General features: G+C 40.8%; 1 protein-coding gene across 4 annotated transcripts in view; it reads right to left on the reverse strand.

Annotated features, from left to right (window-relative positions):
* mpp2b (MAGUK p55 scaffold protein 2b) overlaps positions 1-22,757 on the reverse strand; it is a 529,160-nt gene that overhangs the window by 464,055 nt on the left and 42,348 nt on the right. For 2 of the 4 annotated variants that reach the window (XM_048560704.1, XM_059638731.1), the window contains exon 2: positions 21,835-21,962. The exons of the other annotated variants lie outside the window; for them this stretch is intronic. The gene's annotated coding sequence lies outside the window, so the exon portion shown is untranslated. The remainder of the gene's footprint in view (positions 1-21,834; positions 21,963-22,757) is intronic. 4 annotated transcript variants of the gene reach the window in all.

The raw sequence follows: 22,757 nt of genomic DNA on the forward strand, positions 1-22,757 counted from the left end.
AAATGAATTATCGTGAGGCACAATATTGCAGAGGTGTTCTATTTATTGAGCCGAGTTTGGTTAGCACTTAGTGCTCCTTAATAATCATTCTCATTCTTTGTCACTGGTCATTACATAGATACAACCAAATCAAGATTTATAAAGCAACTCCATCTGCATTAGAAAGTAGTACATCAATGTCATGAGTATATCCCAAGTGGTGAATGACAACATGGTCCAGCTACAAAACTACAGCTGTGGCCAGAGCAGAGAATTCACCATTAACAGCAAAATGTAAGAATACATTTAAGAATTCCTGTATAAATTCATTAAAAGAATGCCTGAGATTCATTACTAAAAATGTATTGCTGATGAAAGAGTTTGGTGCTCTTGCATTTACATTTGACAAATGCCATTGCCCCATGACTGGTGGGCAGTCACACAAACACTTGTGAAAAGCCTGAGATGGAAGGCCAAACATCCAGTTCATTAATGTAAGAGGGTCACGTTACAAAGCGGTTTAAATGTGGACCGAGCCCAGGGGAACATGGATCAATCAAAGACTGATCACACACCTTACAGAATTAAATCAATCAATCAATCCAAGATGGATCATGGATGCCAGAAACCAATCAAATGAGTGGGAAGAATCAGGCATGAGGACTGTTGTTATGCAGCTGAAGCATAAGATTAAACTGAAACTTCCTCACTAATCCGGCATCATCAGGAGTAAGATCATCAACAGGAGAAGTGACACAAACCCAAAATCAAATCTGATCCAACTGTGTGACAGTCAACCTAGTCCAAGTGAGGGATAACTGCATTCTCTTCGAATTCTTCCTTGCTTTAAAAAGCAAAGTTTAGTCCTTTGGCAATAAAGCTGTTAGATTTGCGATGGAAACAAATCATTCATGATTCTCGGCCTCACAGACGTTGCATATCATTCTGGCTTGACAGCACAGTGATCTGAATTCTCCTCAAAAGTAAAAAGGAATGAATAGATTATCAATATGCATGAGAATAACAGCATGCACTGTTTTGGCTGCAAGATTCTGAAAATATTACTTAGAGTTTATTTTTCCCTCGGTCAAAGGAGTTCAGTATGTACATGATTTGGTTTATAAGTACCACAAATGGTTTTTTACAGTATTTTCATGGGCTTTCATTAACAGCACAACGTAGTCTGATCACACAGACCAGAGCTATAAATATGCTATTCAAAGTCAATTGACATTTACCAACGACAAACTATATTGCGGATTTATATGCACACTCAAGGATAATTCCACAAATACTCAAAATATGCAGAATCTTTCATCCATTAACCAGAAATCAATTCTACTTGGATGTTCTACATTCTTATTTCAATGCAATAGTTTCTCAACCTTAAAATGCAAAGCAAATCATTAATTTCTCATTAAATATCACACATTCAAGTATATTGCATATTGGGAGTGCAGAATAGTTCTTATCATGTTCAATTGGAAAATCTGATTCACCTGCTCAGTGCTATTCAAAAATCCCAAAATCGTAAAATTGTTACAGCATAGGAGGTGGCCACTCAACCTACTGTCTGTGCTGGCTCTCTGTGAAAGCAATTCATGTGTTTCCATTCTTTCCCGTTATGTTCTGCAACACTTTTCTTTTTGGGTAATTATCCTACTTCCATTGAAAGTGGTGGTTAAATCTGTCACCATCATAATCTCAGGCTGTGCATTTGAGATTCTAACCTCCTGCAGCATGAAAATAAACCTTCCACACTTTGCTGTTACTACTTTTTACTAATCACTAATCACTGGTTTTGGCTGTTCTGTTTTATTGTAAATTCACTCAGTGGATGTGGGCGTCGCTGGCAGGTCAGTATTTATTGCCTATCCTTAATTGCCCTAGACAAGGTGGTGGTGAGCTGAGTCTTGAACTGCTGCACTCCACATGTTGTAGGTAGATCCACAATTCCTTTAGGGAGAAAACGCCAGGAATTTGATCCAATGATGCTGAAGGAAAGGTGGTTTCTTTCCAAGTCAGGATAGTGAGTGACTTCAAGGGCTGCTTGCAGGTGGTGATGTTCCTATGTACCTGCCGTCCTTGTCCTTTTAAATGGAAGTAGTCATGGGTTTGTAAGGTGTTGTCTAAGGATCTGTCTGCATTGCATCCTATACATAAACACTGCTGCTACTGAGCATCAGTGGTGGAGAGAATGGATGCTTGTGGATGTGGAGCCAGTCAAGCACATTGCTTTTTTCCTGGATGGTGTCAAGCTTCTTGAATATTTTTAAGTTTGGAATATTCCACCATCCTTCAAATTTGCGCCTTGTAGATGGTGGGTAGGTTTTGGAGAGTCAGAGGTGAGTTATCCATCACAGTATTCCTAGCCACTGACCCATTCTTGTAGCCACTGTGTTTATGCAGTGAGTCCAGTTGAGTTTCTGGTTAATAGTAACTCCAAGTATGTTGATAGTGGGGGATTCAGTGATGTCAAGGGGCAGTGGTTAGATTCTCTCTTATTGGAGGTGTTCATAGCCTGGCATTGGTATGAATGTTGCTTGCTATTTTTCTTTGAGATAGTCCTTCTGGAAATACGATGCTGCAAAACTGAAGCTTAAAAAATGTACAAACTACACAATTTATTGATCTGTATAGAAGCTAAAGATACTGTCAGTATGTATTTGGTGAAGTACCGAATCTAACTCGTATTCCCAAATTCTACTTTATATTCTATTATTAAATTATATTCTAGCAAGAAATTGAATAAAAAACATCAAAACACTCCCATGAATCTAATCTAAAAAGTTTCCACGCAATAACTTCAGCTTTCAACTTCTTTCCCATTTCTACAACTATGTTTTCACTCTCTTTCACAGCCAGGATCGTGTTGAGAGAAAGACCTACATTTGCATAGCACCTTGCATAATCTCGAGACATCTCAAAGCAATTTATGGCCAATGAAATACTTTTAATGTGGAGTCATTGTTGAAGTTATGAAGCACAGCAGTCACTTTGTGCACAGCAAACCCTCAAAAACAGCACCGTGATGATTTCCAGATCTGCAGTTTCTGCAATACTGACCTGGGCCCGACAAACCACCGACCCCTTCCAGACTTGATATGCCATGTCTCTTGAGCGTTCTACTCCCTGATCCTCCAATGATATTCTATATCACCCATGACCCCTGTCAAACACAACATCCCTGACCCTCTATGGACCTAATCTATCTCACTCACACAACCTGGGTGGCACAGTGGCACAGTGGTTAGCATTGCGCCTCACAGCACCACAGACCCAGGTTCAACTGCAGCCTCGTGAGATTACTTGTGTTCGCCCCGTGTCTGTGTGGCTTTTTGCCAGGTGCTTCAGTTTCCTCCCATCATCCAAAGATGTGTAGGTTAGGAGGATTAGCCACACTGAATTGCCTGTATTGTTCAGGGTTGTGCAGGCTAGGTGGATTAACTAAGGTAAATGTGGGGTGGTGGGTCTGGTGGAATGCTCTTTGGAGGGTCAGTGCAGGCTCAATGGGCTGAATACCTGTATTGTAGGGATTCCATGATATCCACCCCAATCCTGACTGTGATGACAAACCACCTTCTTCAATCCAATGCCACCCCTTCACTTAACTCCCACTAGACCCACCTTAAGCATATTTACAATTGGCATTTCAACCCGCTAACCACTGCACCCAACTGGCACCTTAGCCATTTAGCCACTTTGTACCCAATGCCTTCACCTATTTGACACTGTATCCCCTCACCCACCTGCCATTCCAAACCTTCAGCCACTTAGAACTCCAAATCTTTCACCCACCTGGCACCCCATCCCATATTTACTTTATATACGTGGTGGACGGTGGTTGCACGGATTTCTGGACTGCTTCAAGAAGACCATCACCATCCCTGTGCCCATGCAACATGCCTCAATGCCAACTGCCTGGTGGCTCTGATCTCTGTAATTATGAATTGCCTTGAGAGATTAGTCATGGCTCACATCAAATCCAGCCTTCCAGATTGCTTTGATCCTTTGCAATTTGCCTACCAGTGCAACAGGTCCACAGCAGATGCCATTTCCCCAGCATCAACTCATCCCTGGAACATCTGGATAACAAGGGTACTACATCAAGCTCCTAATTATTGACTATATTTCTGCCTTCAGCAGCATAATTCCAAACAAACTCATTCCTAAACTCCAAGGCCTAGTTCTCAGCTCTCTCCTCTGTAGCTGGATTGTCGACCTACTGACCCATAGACTGCAATCAGTAAGAAAAGGCAACAGCACCTCCTCCACCATAATCAACACCAGTAACCAGCTCTCCACAAGGCTGTGTATTCCGTCCCTTACTATACTCCTTATACATGCACGGCTGTGAAGCCCCAACTCCATTTACAAGTTTGCTGACTACACCTCATTGTAGGTCAGATCTCAAACAACAACAAGACAGAATATAGGAAAGAGATTGAAGGCCTGGCAGCCTGGTGGCAATACAGCAATCTCTCTATCAATGTCAGCAAAACAAAGGAGCTGTTCACTGACTTCCGGAAGTGGACTGGAGGTCACACCCCTGTCTGCATCAATGGTGATGGTCGAGAGCATCAAGTTCCTGGGAGTGATGATCACCAACAATCTGTCCTGGTCCACCCACGTCAACATGATGATCAAGAAAGCGCAACAATGTCTCTACTTCCTCAGGAGTCTAAGGAAATTTATCCTGTCCACAAGTTATTAATTTTTATTATGCACTGTAGAATACATTCAATCTGGATGCATCAGTGTGGTATGACAGCAGGTCTTCCCAAGACAGTAAGAAACTACAGAGAGTTGCGAATGCAGTCCAGTCCATCATGCAAACCAGTCTTCTGTCCATTGACTCAGTCTATAATTCCTGCTGCCTCGGGAAAGCAACCAACATAATCAAAGACCCCTCTTCCATTGTGCACAAAATATAAAAGTTTGAATATACATACAAATAGATTCAAAGAAAGCTTCTTTCCTGCTGTTATCAGACTTTTGAATGGACCGCTCAAATGTTAATTCTGATCTCGTTTTCTCTCTTTGCACCTTCTGTGGCTGTAACACTGTATCTGCACTCCGGACTGCTACCCTGATGCGCTCTGTACGGTATAATCTGCCTGTATGGCACGCAAAACAACACTTTTCACTGTATATTCGTACACTTGATTACAATAAATCCATCAATGTTGGACACCTTTAGGTGAGAATGTTCCTGACCAGAAGTTTGCACTGGGGACAACTCTAAAGCTAAGCACTTTTTCTTTGTCTAATCAGAATCAGAAACATGGTTTCTCAACAGAGGATCTAGACCAATGTTATTTTCCTCCTTCCCTCTGAAGATGCCTCCTAGCAGTTTGGATGATAGAAAACATATGTAAACAAACAAGAAAGGCAAAACTTGGAACAAAACTTCACAACTTCTGTGCTGGTCGACCTCCGCTCAATTACTCTTCAAGTCTTTAAACAAATGTTTGTGGTAAATTTACTATATGTCACAATAATGTGCAGCACCGTTTTGGGTTCTTACAAAGTTTAACTTACCCTCTGCTTAAGTTCTCTGTTCCGAGGGACAACATTTTCTTGCAAGACCAGTGTTACGCTAATTTGTTCCAATTATATCGCAGTGCACAGATTTTTACAACAGTTCTGCAACTGCAGTGCTACATTGGTAGATGTCAAATGTAGAGTCAAGAGTAAAACTGGACAATAAGACATTCATTTACGCTTTACAGAAATGATAGCTGGACACAGTTCAAACAATGATAAATTCAGGCTTTTTAATGCATAATTCAGTTAAAAATCTTATTTATAATAAGCACCTTTCCTCTTCTCAAATAGAATAAGGTTTGAAATGGCAACAACTTTCATTTCTGTCACACTTTTAACATAATAAAACATCTCGAGATGCTTCTAAGGAGCTTTTTTTTCCTACTATTCGTGGAATGTGGGCAGCGCTGGCTGGCCAGCGTTTCTTGCCTATCCCTCGTTGCCCTTCAGAAGGTGGCTTCTTGAACCGTTGCAGTCTACCTGCTGTGGGTTGACCCACAATGCCATTAGGGAGGGAATTCCAGGATTTTCACCCAGCAACAGTGAAGGAATGGCAATATATTTCCTAGTCAGGATGGTGAATGGCTTGGATGGGAAATTAAAAGGTGGCGGTGTTCCCATATATCAGTTGCCCTTGTCCCTCTAGATGGAAGGGGTCATGAGTTTGGAAGGTGCTGTGTGAGGATCTTTGGTGAATTTCTGCAGTGGACCTTGTAGATAGTACACACTGCTGCGATTGAGTGTTGATGGATGCTTGTGGATGTAGTGACAATCAAGCATTCCACTTTGTCTTAATGATGTCAAGCTTCTTGAGTGTTGTGGGAGCTGCACTCATTCAAGCAAGTGGGGAGTATTCCATCGCACTCATAAGCCAAAATATGACCCCAAGGCAATAATGAAATATCAGATCAGAAGATCAAAGGCTTGGTCAAATAAAGTCTGTTTAAAAGATTCTCTGAAAGGAAAAAAGTAGTGTCTAAATGGAATGGAGACAGAATACACCCAGTATAATATTGTAGCACAAAAAAAGTCAGTGCTCACTCTGAGCTGTGCAGATGTGAAGATGACTTACGCACTGTGGGCCCCAATTAATTACTATGCATGTGTGGCTGCACAAGAAAGTTTAAAATGGCCATTCTCCTAAAGTAACTGTCACTCAGTTGAGCAAAGATCGAGGGAACATTTATTGGAACATAATTTCTTAGTAAAACTACTTTGCATTGAAGTAATCCCTGATATAGTACAGTATTTGACTACAGATCAAGAAGACCCCAGTTCAAATCTCGGTGCCCTTTTTATAGAGGCTCTTGAACTCTCTTTGGGCAGCACAGTGGCTCAGTGGTCAGCACTGCTGCCTCACAGCAGCAAGGACCCGGGTTCGATTCCACCCTCAGGTGACTGTTTCTGTGGAGTTTGCACATTCTCCCCGTGTCTGCGTGGGTTTCCTCCAGGTGCTCCAGTTTTGTCCCACAGTCCAAAGATGTGCAGGATAGGTGGATTGGCAATGCTACATTGCCCATAATGTCCAGGGATGTTTAAATTGGGTGGATTAGACATGAGGAAAATGTAGGGGTAAGGGAATGGATCTGGGTGGGATGCTCTTCAGAGGGACAGTGTGGACGTGTTGAACTGAATGGCCTGTTTCCACACTGTAGGGATTCTATGATTCTATGGTTCTACGTTGAGTCATTCTTCCCAAACGTGGGCTGTTTTCCTCCTGGACTGAGAGACAGGCAGGTCTTAAGGGAGATGAAAGCGGATGGTGCAGCTGGGGAGATGTCTTTAGCCATTGAGCAGACAATGCAGAGAGTATGCAGAGGTTCAACTGGGTTATAGCAAGTGAGAGAAGATGTTAGGCAGAGTTTGAGAATTGATGGGAGCTGGACACAATAGGAGAGATTCAGCTAGTGAGAGATATCGGAGAGAAGGTGATAGTACTTACACTGGCGGAGAGAAGAAGGTCATTGATAGCCCCTTAAAGATGGCACCAAACCAAAGGATACCAATCAATGTCCTGGCAATGGCAAGTCGGTCTTGGAACAGACCATGGTGAAATAAAGCTACAACCAGTTTCATTTGGTGCCCTGAAATAAATAAATCTTTAAAATCTGCCTCACAGTTCCCATGAACTTAAATTCAAGAGTTTCTTTGAACCGCCACAAATCAGCTCAATACGTGAAAAATGATGCTTAATTCATGGTCAGTTCTGAATGTGCAGAAGGGAGATATCAAAATGTTCAACTCATCCCAGAAACCTGATTTGCACTGGACATGATTTGCATTTGAAATTCCTCAATTTGCACTTGTTTCGCTAATTCCAGGAGATTTGAACTAATCAAAAAACAGTGGAATGCCAAGGGAAAAGTGTTGTCATCTGTGTATCGATTCTGTAATTAATAGCCTGAAGCCATTACTGTAAGGTAGTCCATGCACTGACCTTAAACGAAGACAGCAGGCAAACAGAAAAACCATCATCTGCTCATTTCTAACATATAACATCCTGACTGGAACATGCATCCAGATTCCTGGACTGTGACTGGGCTGAAACCATGGAACGTGCGTACACGGGATTCTTGCTATTGCTTCAATACAACTGCTGTAAAGATTCAAGTTAGTGGGCAACTCAAGATGGGCAACAAAATAATGACCTCTTTTGCTTTAGGCTATGTCAAATAGTGTTGATAGAGTCAGAGATGCTCAGCACAGAAACAGCTCCTTTCATCAAATTTGTGCATGCCAGCCAGATATCCTAAATTAATCTAGTCCCATTTAATCTGGGATATCTGGTTGGCATGGACAAGTTGGACCGAAGGATCTGTTTCCATGTTGCACAATTGGATGACTCTATGAATCTATCAACACTACTTAGCATGGCCTAAAGCAAAAGAGGTCATTATTTTAAGAAAAGTACTCTTAGTCCAACATCATAGTTTGATGATCCAAAGATCCGTGCTACACCTTTATTCTTTCTGTGAAAAGCAATGACTGTGGCAGAACGTCATGAACATATGATAGGTACCAAAATCATTTGTACTGTCGGTATCTCTACATTGCAATCATCACTGCTTCTGTGCAGAGTTCTGGCTCAGTGCCACAACTACATATTTTCATTGTTATGTGAGGAGTAAAGCCATGTGAAAAAGCACAGAAGGGCTTTTGCGATAAATTGTGCAAAATATATTCACAGAACAGGGGACAATTTACAAAAAACTGAAGGCAACAATCAAGCCATTATGAATGCAGCTCAGAATAGTGTACACAATTCCCAGTAACAGTCCTACTGCTCCTGTCTCATTTAAAATTGCTTTTTGTTCAAATGAAGCAATTTAACATGAGCAAAGTATACCATTTGTGCAAGATTTCAATCTAAAGTAGCAGATAATTCAAATTAATGTTGAGACTAAGACAGGACGTACAGCTGTTGTAATTTCTTCGGTCGCTTGATATTTCAAATTCGATGTGTTCATCTTTTTTTAATACTTTAAACCTCTCTAAAATAACAAAGCAAATGAAGCCATTTTCTAGAACACTGAACACTTAAATAGATATCTTGCTTACAGGAAATTATTCTGGTGAACAATTCTACTCACAACTCCTGCTCAAAAAGCAACCATTCAGGAAATGTATTGGTCCAGATAAGCAATAACAATTACTTTTTGACACTGACAATTAATACAAAAGCTGTAAGGTAAGCTCATGAAATGCCAGTTCCTTTGCAATGAATCATGAATGACATGCTGAAACTTGGGCTGAATTTTGCATCATTAGTAAAGCAATAGTACTCATCCCTGATATCAAAAGATGGTGTCAACAAAGATCTAATGGAGTATCTCCCTTTCCCAACAAAAATTCAAACCTTGCAGCATATCCCTCACTCAAACATCGTCATCAAGCCGGGGATAAACTCTGATTCAATGGAGATTGCAGGACGGCGTGATAGGAGCAGCACCAGGCATACCTGAAGTTGAGGTGTCAATTTGGTCAAGCCACCAATCAGGACTATTTGCTTGCCAAACTGAATAAGCCACAAGTGGTAGACACAGCTAAGTGGCCCCACACCACTTGATCAGATCTAAGCTGTGCACTCCTGCTAAATCAGCCATGAATGATGCTTGACAATTACACAGCATCTGTAGAAGCTACCGCCATTGCTGACCCCATCGAAGCCACCTTCCTACTGAACAGCTTCTTTAGAAGGTAAGTATAAGTGAAATTTTTTTTAAAAAAACTATGAAGAAGGGGATAAATGAAAAGAGAAGAAAAAGCAAGAAGAAAATGTGCCAAGGATTAGTGGATGGAGTTTAATTTAGATAAATGGTAATTTGGGCGGCACAGTGGCTCAGTGGTTGGCACTGCAGCCTCACAGCGCCAGGGACCCGGGTTCGATTCCAGCCTTGGGTCACCGTCTGTGCGGAGTTTGCACATTCTCCCTGTGTCTGTGTGGGTTTCCTCCGGGTGCTCCAGTTTCCTCCCACAGTCCAAAGATGTGCAGGCTAGGTGGATCAGCCATGCCAAATTGCCTGTAGTGTTCAGAGGTGTGTGGGGTATAGGTCTGGGTGGGATGCTCCAAGGGGCGGTGTGGACTTCTTGGGCCGAAGGGCCTGTTTCCACACTGTCGGGAATCTAAAACATTTAAGGGTAGGGCCCTGGGGAGTGTTGCCGAACAGAGAGACCAAGGGGTTCAGGTACACGGTTCTTTGAAAATGGAGTCACAGGTAGACAGGATAGTGAAGAAGGTGTCTGACTCGCTTGTCTTCATTGGTCAGAACATTGAGTACAGGAGTTGGGATGTCATGTTGCAGCTGTACAAGACATTGTTCTTAAACTGGAAAGAGTGCAGAAAAGATTTAAAAGGATGCTCCTGAGGCTCATCTGAGGAGAGGCTGGATAGGCTTGGACTTTTTTTCTGGAACATAGAATGCTGAGGGCTGACCTTATAGAGGTTTGTAAGGTCTTTTCCCTAGGGTAGGGCAATCCAAAACTGGAGGGCATAGATTTAAAGCACAAAATTAAAGTTTTAAAAAGGGACCGGAGGAAAAACTTCTTCACATGGAGATTGTGCATGTATGGAAAGAACTGCCAGAGGAAGTGGTAGAGGAAGGTACAACTATAAACATTTAAAAGACATTTGACAGGAACATGAATAGGAAAGATTTAGATGGATACAGGCCAATGCATGTAAATCGGGCTAGTTCAGTTTAAGAAACTTGGTCAGATGGACAAGTTGGACCCAAGGGTCTGTCTCCATGTTGTATGATTTTATGACTCTATGACTCTGTAACCTGCCCAGTGGTACCTGGCTTGGGTTCTGCCAGGGCCACTCAGCTCCGGACCTCATTATAGCCTTGGCTCAAACATGGGCAAAACAGCTGGATTCCAGAGGCAATGACAGAACAACAGTTCTTCACATTAAGGCCACATGAAACCAAACCTGGCATTAAAGCACCCTAGCAAAACTGGAATCAATAGATGTCAGGGCAAACTCCCCACTGGCTAGAGTTGTACCTGACATGCTGGAAGACAGTTAGGGCTGCTGGATGTCAATCATCTCAGCTCCAGGACACCTCTGCAGGAGTTCCTAAGGGTAGAGTCCTAGACTCACCCATCTTCAGCTGCTTCATCAACGACATTCCCTTCATCAATGACATTCCCTCCATCAAAAGGTCAGAAGTGAGAATGTATACCAATGATTGCTCAACATTCAGCACCATTCATGACTCATCAGATTCCGAAGTACCCCATGTTCAAATGCAACAGGATATGGGCAATATTCAGGCTTGGGCTGACAAGTGGCAAGTAATATATGTACCAAACAAATACCAGGAAATGACCATCTTCAGTAAGAGATAATCTAATCTCTACACCTTGCCATGCACTAGTGTTACCATCACTGAATCTCAACTGAATATCCTTGGGGTTACCACTGACCAGAAATTCAACTGAACTTGCTACATCAACACAGTGGCTGCAAAAGCCGGAAGGAATACTGCAGTGATTAACTCACCTCTTGACCCCGTTGCCTAGATAGATGCAGCTCCGGCAAAACTCAAGAAGCTTGACACACTCCAGGACAAAGCAGCCCATTTAACTGGCACCAGATTCACGAGGATCCGCTCCCTCCACCACTGATGCTCAGTAGCAGCAGTCTTTACTATCTGCAAGATGCACTGTAGAAATTCACCAAAGATCCTGAGACAGCACCTTTCAAACTCCAAACACTTCAATGTAAAAGGGCAAGAACAGCAGATACATGGGCAAGTTTCCCTGCAAGCCACTCATGAACTTGACTTGGAATTGCATTATGATACCTTCACTGTCGCTGGGTCAAAATATTGGAATTCACTCCCTATCAGGGCATTGTGGGTCAACCTACAGCACGTGGACAGTAGTAGTTCAAAAGGGCAACTCACTCAACCTTCTCAGGGGCAAATAAGTATGGGTGATAAATGCAGACCAACCAGCAATGCCTACATCCCAGAAGTGAATTTACAAAATGTCCAGCAGCACCGTTGTCAACAGAGTAAGCAGGCAATAATGTTGAAGGATTCTCGAAGAATCTATTCCAGGAACATTAAATCCCATAACTTTGACTTGTAAATTTTTTTGACATAAAGTATATTGAAACAATTGATTATGACATGCACATGGGATTAACAGAAGATAAAATGTAAAACAACATTGAAACATGGAAGTTCTTGTCATGGTGGTGAAATTTCATAGAATTATGGCAGGGTTACAGCACAGAAGGAGAGCATCCATCCCATTAAACCTGTGCTAGTTCCCTGCAAAAGCAACGTAGCTAGATCCACTCCCCTGCGCCTTCCCTCAGCAAACTTTTATGCTTTGACCCTTTTTTTGGAAGGTCCATTAGGTGTTTCACTCTTTGTTGTAATTCCTTCACTAATTTGTGTAATGTTGCACCTGGTAGGGAAACAATGAATAGTGTTTCGGGATTTTTTAGTGAGAGAAACAGATAGGCATTTCGATGTCTGCAAACATGAATTCAGGATAACAAAGTGTTGCCTCCATGGTGCTGGAGTTGTGGATGCCACTGTATGACTGCCACACTCACTGAAGAAAGAGAGCGAGCAGCTATTGGTTACAGTCCATATTGTCATCAATAATGTAGGAAGAAAGAAGAACAAAGGTCAGTTTAGGGAGTTGTCAAATAGAACATGAAAGGCAGCAAGAAAATAACATCTAGAAATACTCAGTGGCTCTGCAGCATCCTGAATGCATGCACGTCTGTTAAATTCCAGCATTTTGTGTTTTTATTAAAGCTTTCCAGCTTTCTCAGTACATTGGTCAATGATTGTCCCCTCCAGATTGCTCTGGATGCTATGTGCTAGCGAGTTTAGAACTGGGAGGATACAGCATATGAGTGTGCAATCAGATGGAAAGGCTTCAGATTCCTGGAATATTGGGAATAAAAAGCAAGCAGCAGCTATGCTGAGGGCTTTCATTGCCTGGCTGAAGGAGTCAGGTGGCTTTTTATAGGGCTAGCAGAGTACATACATATACAGACAGGCACAGACAACCAAAACCAGTAGTTCTAAGTGTGGAGAGGAAGTAAGAATTAGCAAATGCAGTTCAAAAAAATAGTAGCATTTTCAACAGGTTCATTGAGAGGTTTAATTTTGTAACCTGGATGTGTTATCCACAAGACAGCACCAATGCCTGCGCCAGACAGTATGCTGATGGGTGGGGGGGTGAGGATGTATAGCAACTTGACAGAGGGTTAGGAACCAGAATATAATGTTTTGGCAAAGATCTGTAGCTCAGGTTGTGGATGAGGTTGTTGACTCACTCGCTGAGCTGGCTTGTTTTTGTTCAAACGTATCATACCGTGCTAGTTGATATCATCTGTGGAGCCTCCAATGAAGCGATGTTATTCTACTCCACTTAGAATTTACACTGTCCGGTCCATTATGGTGAGTACTGTCATTTCCAGTTTTGGTCTGTATGGGGTTTGTATATTGGGTGTGTACTGCTGCTTTCAAATGTACAAATAAAGTGTTATTTACAAAACAAGGGCATGCCAGGCATGTATGCACTGGAAGAAAACAAATTAAGATGGATCTTATTGTAAAATTAGAACAAAATTTGGGTACAGATAAGAAGGGGAAAGTGGATGCTTCAACCCATTGAGCTTTTCCTTTCATTGCAAAGACAACATTTTCTGTATTTTTGTTTGGTTTCCATGTACTATAATGGAAACGGGCTATTTTAAAGCCAAGAACAGTATTTTTTAAAACCAGTCACTGAAACTCATTCTGCTTGTTGTTTACATTGCTGCTTCTTTCCAGGGAAAGGGTTTATAGAACATAGAACATAGAACATAGAACAGTACAGCACAGAACAGGCCCTTCAGCCCACATGGATGGTATGGCACCAGGGTGCAAGTGCAGAGTGAGATTTGACCTGCAAAAAGCGGCTGATTGGTTTGTGTAATTGTGACCAGTCAAGGATAACAAAGCTCATTAGCCTGATGATGAGTCTGACTGATTCCTGAGCAGCTGAACAGTTTGTGCCTGTGCACAATATTGGGGGAAAGTCTTCAGACTGAAAGGAGGGCAGGTTGTGCATGTGTGTCCGATTATCTGCAAGCAAAATATCCAAAAGTGAAGAAAGCCAGGTATTTTCTCCCACCAGTTGCTGAAAGTAGCTAGACTACCAATTACCCTGTGCTTCCTTGAAAAGGTGAAAGACCGAGAAAGGAGATTGAAGAACAAAAAATCCTAGCAAGCCAAAATTAAACATCTCAATGAACCTGTTGAAAATGCTACTATTTTTTGAACTGCATTTGCCAATTCTTACTTCCTCTCCACGCTTAGAACTACTGGTTTTGGTTGTCTGTGCCTGTCTGTATATGTATGTACTCTGCTAGCCCTATAAAAAGCCACCTGACTCCTTCAGCCAAGCAATGAAAGCTCTCAACATAGCTGCTGCTTGCCTTTTCTGCTGGTGCCTCGCAGGCAGTTCATGCTAATTGAGAACATTCAGCATAAGTTTATCTCCTGGCCTATAAGGCTGTCCCAATTATAAATAAAAACCTCGTAAGGAAAAGTCACCAGACTCATAACATTAACTCTGACTTTTTCTTCACAAATGCTGCCAGGCCTGCTGAGCTTTTCCAACAACTTCTGTTTTTGTATCTGCATTATAAAACAGCTTCAGTTTGGAAGAGCAGAGATGCATATTAATCTGGATATCATGTTCTTGATGTTGCTTTGAAATTTCAGTCTCTGATTCTCAGAAAACTTGATGGATGAGTTGGGATTTTTGCAGGGGTGAACATGATTTTTTTTGAGTCCTTCTTAAAATTTTTGTTTTATGTGCAGCAAATGTACTAAAGGAGAGAAGGGAATGTTTGAGCATGAAGATGATTTATTTTCGTAATGCAATTGAACAAAATTATTTTTGATGTAATGAAATTGTTGAGAATGCTATAGTTGAAGAACGGCTTTTGCAATATATTTGATCTATGTCAACCAGTTTAAAATAGCCAATTAGACAGGAGATAGACAAGGATTTAACTAATAAACAAAACAGAGATGCTTTTTCACATAAAAGACATTAGCAACATAGCCAGTGGGGAAATTTTGAAATTGTGAATTTATTCCAATTGTTAAGGATACTTTCATAAGTCTGTCATGTTGTCTATCATAAGTTATTAGGTTTCCTGCACAATTTTCAGTGCCTCTCTTCTGCTTATTTCTTATGCAGCATACAGAATAAACACTGAATACAATAAATAATAGAAATGATTCATAAACACATGCACACAAGTTGATTATGGATCAACCCCCTGCTATTGAATTGCTAAATCAATCTGAAATTCATAATTCAGCTCAAATCTCGACTGCTCAAGTCCCTCTTAGCTCTTGATCCTCCAAACTCAAGCTGATTACCACTGGTGCAACAGGAGAAAATTCAAATTCTGCTTTTATCCCACAAATTAAATCACCATAGTGATTTATTCTCCATCCTGGTTGCTTCAGTGTCTCTAGAAGCTAACTTGCATCATTACCCTCTGCTGCAGTTTGAATTAAATGGAATACTGCTTTTAAGAACTTGATAGCCTCCTTGTAATACCATATAAGGATTACAATGAATGCAAAACCAGCTGTGAAATGGAGCACTGTGCAGGAGAGGGGAAACTCAACGAACTGAAAAAAAAACAATATCCGTCTCAGTTTCTAATCTCACAAAGAGCCTTTCAAATCTTGTACTGTTCAGTTCCTGGTTATAAACAGGATCTCAATAATGTAAGGCAGTTCCATTCTTTCACAAAGGATAGTGGGGATTGTATCCAAGGCACGCGCAGAGTGGAGAAAAGGGATTAAAGTACTTCTTGGCATTAAAAATCCTTCCTATTTCTGGATGAATTTACTTATTCCTTTCTTCTATTATAAGACAGCAACAACAACTTGTATTAATACAGCATCCCTTATGTAGTAAAACATCACAGGCATTTAACAGAGGAATGGTCAATTAAAATTTGACAATGAGCAATACAATATGATATTGGGGCATACAGTTAAAAAGTTTGTGAAAAAGATTTTAGAGAACAGTCTTAAAAGGATGAGAGAGGTTCAAGAACCAAAGCTCTTCGAAAGCTGAAGACAAAGTTACCAACGGCATAGCAACTAAAATACGGGATGATCACAACAGGAAAATTGGAGTACAACTGTCCTCTGAAAGTTGCAGTGCAGGAAATGATCTCAAAAGGAAGTTTAGGGCCACCAGAATGACAGCCTCCTAGCTCTGGGTGAAAGTGGATGAACAGAGATTGCCATTTTGAACTTGTGGCAGCATTTCTTAGCATTTCCTCCCAACTGCCCCAATTATACACAGAACAATTTCTTATGAATACAGATATATGCTGGAGAAATTCAGCAGGTCTGACACCACATGTGGAGAGGGGAAAAACCAGAGGTAACAGTTCGGGTCATGTGAGCCTTCATCAGAATGAAACAGTTGGGAAATGGCGATACTTACACTGATAGCATTGTTTCCCAGCTGCCTTCAGTTCTGACAAAGGGTCCATAAGATCATAAAATATAGGAGCAGAATTAAGCCATACAGTCCATCAGGTCTGCTCTGCCAATCAATCATGGCTGATCTGTTTCTCAACTCTATTCTCCTTCCTTCTCCCTGTGAACCTTGATCCCCTTATCACAAAGGAACCCATCTACTTCTAATGACTTGGCCTTCATGGCCTTCCGCGGTAATGAGTTCTGCAAAAACACCACCCTCTGGCTCAAAAATTCCCCATCTCAGTTCAATGAAGCTGTGCCCTTGGGTTGTAATCTCTCCTACTCATTGAAACATTTTCTCCACATTCACACTGCCCAGGCCTCTCAGTATTCTGTAAGCTCCAATCAGATCCCCCGCATCCTTCTAAACTCCATGCAGTCCAGACCCAAAATTCTCAACTGCATCTCTTATGACAAGCTCTTCAGCTGCAGGATCATTCTTATAAACCTCCTCTGGAGCCCATCCAACACATCCTTCCTTAGATATGGTTACAAAACTGCTCACAATATTCCAAGTGCAGTCTTACCAGAACTTCATACAGCCTCAGCAGCACATCTCTGCTCTTACATTCCAACCCTCTTGAAATTATCTTTGACTTGCTGTCCATCAAATGAAGCTACATGTTAAATTTAAAAGAATCCTGGCCACAGACTCCAAGTCGCTTTATGCTTCAGATTTCAGAATCCTTTCCCAATTTCAAAAATAGTCTACACTTCTATTCTTCCTACCAAAGTGCATAACCTCACACTGTCCGACATTACATTCCATCTGCTGCTTCTTTGCTGACTTGCCAAGCATGTCCAAGTCCTTCTGCAGCCTCCCCACTTCCTCAACACTATCTATCCCTCACTTAGCTTGGTGTCATCTGCAAACGTCCAGATTGGTAATGTATTACATAAATAGTTGTGGTCCCAACACTAACCCCTGCAGAACTCCATTAGTCATTGGCTGCCATCCTGAAAGAAAAATACTTCATCCCTAACCAATCATCCACCTAGACCAGTACCTTACCCCTCACACCATGGACTCTTATTCAGGAGCTTCCTGTACAGCACCTTGTCAAACATCTTTTGGAAATCCAAATAGATCATGCCTACTGGGTGTCCTTCATCTAACTTTCTCATTATGTCTTCAAAGAATTCTAACAGATTTATCCATTATGACTCCCCGTGATGAAGTTGTGCTGACTCTGCGCTATTTAACAATGTACTTCCGAGTACTCCACAACCTCATCATTAATAATGCATTCCAAAATCTTACCAGTGACTGGTCACTAGACTCAAAACATTAACTTTTTCTTTTCCCCGTCACAGATGCTGCCAGACCAGCTGAGTTCTCCAGCACTTCCTGTTTTTGTTTCAGATTCCCAGCAACCATAGTTTCCCATTTTTTTAAATGGAACACTTGTTCAATGAATCTCAACAAATAGCCTTTCTCATTTTAAATGGATGAACTAAAACCTTGAACGGTTAAAAATAGTCATCATGGGGATGATCTGGAATTTGGCCTAATGACAGTGAAGAAAAGGCAATTTAGTTCCAAATCAGTGGGTTAAGTGATTTCAGGAAACAAAATGTATGTGGTGTTGTTCCCGTGGATATGCTGTCTTTGTCCTTCAAGGCAGTAGAGACTGTGAATTTATATGTCACTATTGGAGGAGCCATGGCAGATGTCTGTGATATATACTGTTGCCTCCAGGGATGGAATGAATAGTGCCAATCAAATGGGTTCCTGTGCCCAGATGGTATTGAGCTTCTTCAATGGTGCTCATACTGCATCATTCATCAAGGCAAGTGGAAAATATTTCACCTTGTGCTGTGAATGGTGACCAGATTTTGGGAAGACCCGAGGTGAGTTAGTCACGCCAGATCTCTCAGCTTCTGACCTGCTTTTGAAGACACAGACTATTTCTAAGTCAACTAAGTTTCTAATTAATGGTCACTTCCAAGGATGTTGATGTGAGGGAATCAGCAACGGTAATGGTCTGTTATACCAAGGGGATACAACTAGCTTCTTCCTTTTCGGAGATGGTCATTGTCTGGCTTTTTGTGTGCCATGAATGTCATTTGGCCACAATTAAACTGCATGCTTGTCACGTTTTGCTAAAATCATTGATGGGAGACTGAGGCATTTTTATAAAACTTAAATCTATGAACCATATTGACCTCTTCTCAAAATAAAGAAAATAGCAAGTTTTTTGTCTGTATTTAAAGCATTATTGTGCAGCAGGAAAAGATTATTTAATAATCTTGCAGTAACGGAGACCATAGGCAAGGGTGATCACAAAATGCGATTGTATTTTGAGTTAAGAAGTGATTTAGTTTAGTCGTAATAGTGAACAAAGCAAAAGCACATAGATGATATGAAGGGGCCTAATGATTAGGGTAGATTGGAAAATTAGGTTTGAAATTAAGAAGATAGATATGCAATTGCAAAAAAAGATAAGAATTAAATTGCAGGAAATAAACAAATCCTTGCAACCAAGAACTACTCCCAAAACATTAGAATTCCCATGGGAAGCACGGTTTAGTTAACTTCTCTTGCAGCACTGCTGGAATAAAGAAATAGGATTTAATTTTGCAAAAATGATTGGTAAACTCGATAGTTACAAAGATGTCAGAATTCAACGTGCATGAAGAAACTGAAAGAGAAAGAGGCTAAATAACAAAGCGGATAAAATAAAGCAAATATGTCTGTTGTTGTGCAATAAGGTAGAGATTATCAAAACCCAGTGTGGGTCCTTTAAAGGCAATTAAAATTATAATTGAGAATTTAATGCAAAGACACTAAATTAATACTTGTATCATACTAAGGCCCCAGTGAGAATGGAGAACTTGAAGAAACAAGTATTAAAAAAGAAACAGACTTTGAAATCCAACAATCTCTCAGGCCTGATGTTTTTGTTGTGATTTTAGAATTTATAAAATCTATAAAACATGATTTTAGAATGTTCCCACGGACTCAAGGTAGCAAACATAAACCTCAAGATGAGACAGAGCATGAAAACTCATGAGACGATCGGCCAGTTAGCCTAAAGCCAGTGGCAGGGAAGGGCTAGATCCGATAATTAGGGACACAGCAAAAGTGCACTTGAAAATCATGTACAATAAGGCAGAGCCAGCAAGGATTTATGTAACACAATCAGATTTTCCACATCTGTCAGATTTTGTTTGAGGTCATGACCAAAAGGGCTGGAAAGGGGAATGCATTCGCATTTTCATTAAGCATTGGATTGGACAGTACTCAGATCATTATGCAAGATGTCCCTCACTCCCTGAGATCAAATATACTAAAATGGATTGAAAATTGGTTAATGAACAGAAACCTGACAGGAGGAAAAAGGGTCTAGGCCCGAAACGCCAGCTTTTGTGCTCCTGAGATGCTGCTTGGCCTGCTGTGTTCATCCAGCTTCACACTTAATTATCTAAGGAGGAACAAAACTGGTTGTTTTCAGGTTTGTGGGCTATAACTAGTGGTGTACCTTTAAGTCAGTATGTAAGCATCAACTACTTACATTCCAAATCAATGAGTCAGATGAAGCAGTAAATTGTAGCACATCCAAGTTTACCAATGATACAAAGTTAGATCAAAACGAAGACAAAGAGGCAGAAAAGTGATACAAACAAATTAACTGAGTGGGCAAGAATTCTATTGATGGAATATGATTTGGAAAAATATGGAGTTTTCCATTTTGGAAAGAATACCAGAAAACAGAATATTTTATAAAAATGAGAGTTTTGGAACTGCTACTATTTAGAGGAGTGTGAAATCTCGTATGCAATATGCAGGACAGCAAGCTAATAAGGAAGCAAACAATATGAAAGGATTGGAGCATAGTATAAGTCTTACTATAACTATATTCGGCAATGAAAAGCAGAATACTGCAGATGCTGAAACTCTGAAATGCAAATATAAAGGGTGGCACAGTGCCTCAATGGTTAGCACTGCTGCCTCATATTGTCAAGGACCCAGGTTCAAGTCCACCCGCAGGTGACTGTCTATGTGGACTTTGCAGATTCACTATGTATCTGTGTGGGTTTTCTGCCACAGTTCAAAGATGTGCAGGTTAGGTGGATTGTCCATAGTGTCCAAGGATGTGAAGGTTAGTTGGATTATCCAAGCGATATGCAGGGTTACAGGGATAGGGAAAGGAGGTGGGTCTGGATGGGATGCTCTTTGGAGGGTCAGTTTGGACTCAATGGGCTGAATGGCCTGCTTCCATGCTATAGGGATTCTACGCTGGGATTCCTCAACTGGTCTGGCAGCATCTGTAGAAAGAAATCAGTTAACATTTCGGGTCCAGTGACACACCTTCAGGTTAAAGACGACACATATTGGACTTGAAATGCTAACTCGTTCTTCTCTCTGCACATGCTGCCAGATCTGTTGAGTTTCCCTAGCAATTTCTGTTTTTGCTTTTACTTCTGATTTCCAGCATCTGCAGTTCTTTTGGATTTTTTGTTTATTGAAAACTATCCGTTATTTTTGTTATAATTCTTTCACATACATGCAACACAATGATACACTTCAATGCAACTTGTTTGTTATTCAACCAACGGTTTGCTGAGTATAAGGAAAAACAAAATTACTAGACACATTTTTCACCATTAAAAAAAATGGTAGTGGAAGTCATCATTGGCTTCAGTTGAAAGAAAATCTAGCTGAATATAAGTGCCTTAGTATTTCTGGCTTAACCAATATGTTCAAATGGAGAAACCAGAGAATGCAGCCTTACTGAAAACAGAATATTTTGTTTCCAACAAATTGTGCGATTTACTATTTGGGAGTGGTGTGGCAAAGGAAATACCAGGGATACAACCCTCTGCCTAAACTGACATCAAGTAAATCAAAATAAATAATCAAATGCACCCTAACTTTGAAACCACAATGTTCTGTTTCACAGACAGGTGTTAACTATGAGCCATGCCTAACACCAGCAAATGGTAATGTGTTGCAAACACCATTGGCAAAACTTGGAGGAGGCAAGACTAAGTGAGGTAAGGACTTCTGATGTTTCGAAAAGGTTGGGAGCAGAATACGCAGCTGAGGATTTTAAATCTAACAATTTAAGGAAAAAAACAAGGACCGAAAATGTGTTGAAGAGAAGGTCTTCTCAACTGAAGAATAAAAAGAGCTGTTGCTGATAGGAGAGATGATCGAAACATTAACCGCAATAGTATCGGCACAGACAGTGAGACATTAAAGATAATGCTGCAGGGAGAAAGGATCAGGCAATAAGCTTTTCCTTATGACAAAGAACACTCTTACCAATTTCTTCCCTCACCCGAGGCATGGTGGCCCTCAGGTTAAACCTGCACCAGTCTTCTCTCCCTAACGTAAAAGCAGGCCTTTGATCCAGTAGGTCGATGGTGGTTTTTCCCTTTCCAACCTGTTTCCTGTTGCAGAGTGAAAGTGTTAATGGCAGGCATGTATTACATTGAAGACCAAATGCGAGTTCCATTGCAGGCAAAAAGGTGCAGCCAGACTGAAAGATGAATGGATGCAAGCACAGAATCACGGAAGTGTTACTGCACAGAAGGAGGCTGTTCGGCCCATCATGTCTGCACTGATTCTTTAAATGAGCATCATTACCTGGGGCCAACCTCCTGATTTTCCCCTATACTTTTGCACATTATTTTTATCTAATGCCAGGATGAGATCAAGTACATTAGTCACTTATTGTACTGTCAACAGGATAAATAAAAACAGAGTGAAAGAGATTTTACAGATGTAAGTGCCCTGAGATTGTGATAATTTCATAATCAGTGTAGGTTCTTTCTTGCAATTACATCATTTATGACAAATTCAAAATATAGCTGAAGAAATATCTGTAAGTTTCTAAGAAAGGCTTTGACAACATTGCCAACAATCTGACAAAACAATCCTATAATATTTGACATCGTATTACATTAAATTGGACATTTGAGAAAGGTGCTGTGTTCAGTATATGGCTGTACAAAATAGGAAGCTAATTATTTTCATGCTCCCACACATCAGTTGGAATGACATACATACCACACAAAAACCCATCATTATTATGCACACTACCTCATTATCTAACGGCAAGAATTCTATTTCTTCATCTGGTCAGTTCATTCATATCAAAAACAGCAGTCACAAACAATTCCAGTTATAAATTTAACAAGCTTTCAAACAGTGCATTTTTTTAAATTGTTCAATTATTATTTGTA

This window comes from Stegostoma tigrinum, chromosome 31 (genome assembly GCF_030684315.1).
Source record: "Stegostoma tigrinum isolate sSteTig4 chromosome 31, sSteTig4.hap1, whole genome shotgun sequence".
NCBI lineage: Eukaryota > Metazoa > Chordata > Chondrichthyes > Orectolobiformes > Stegostomatidae > Stegostoma > Stegostoma tigrinum.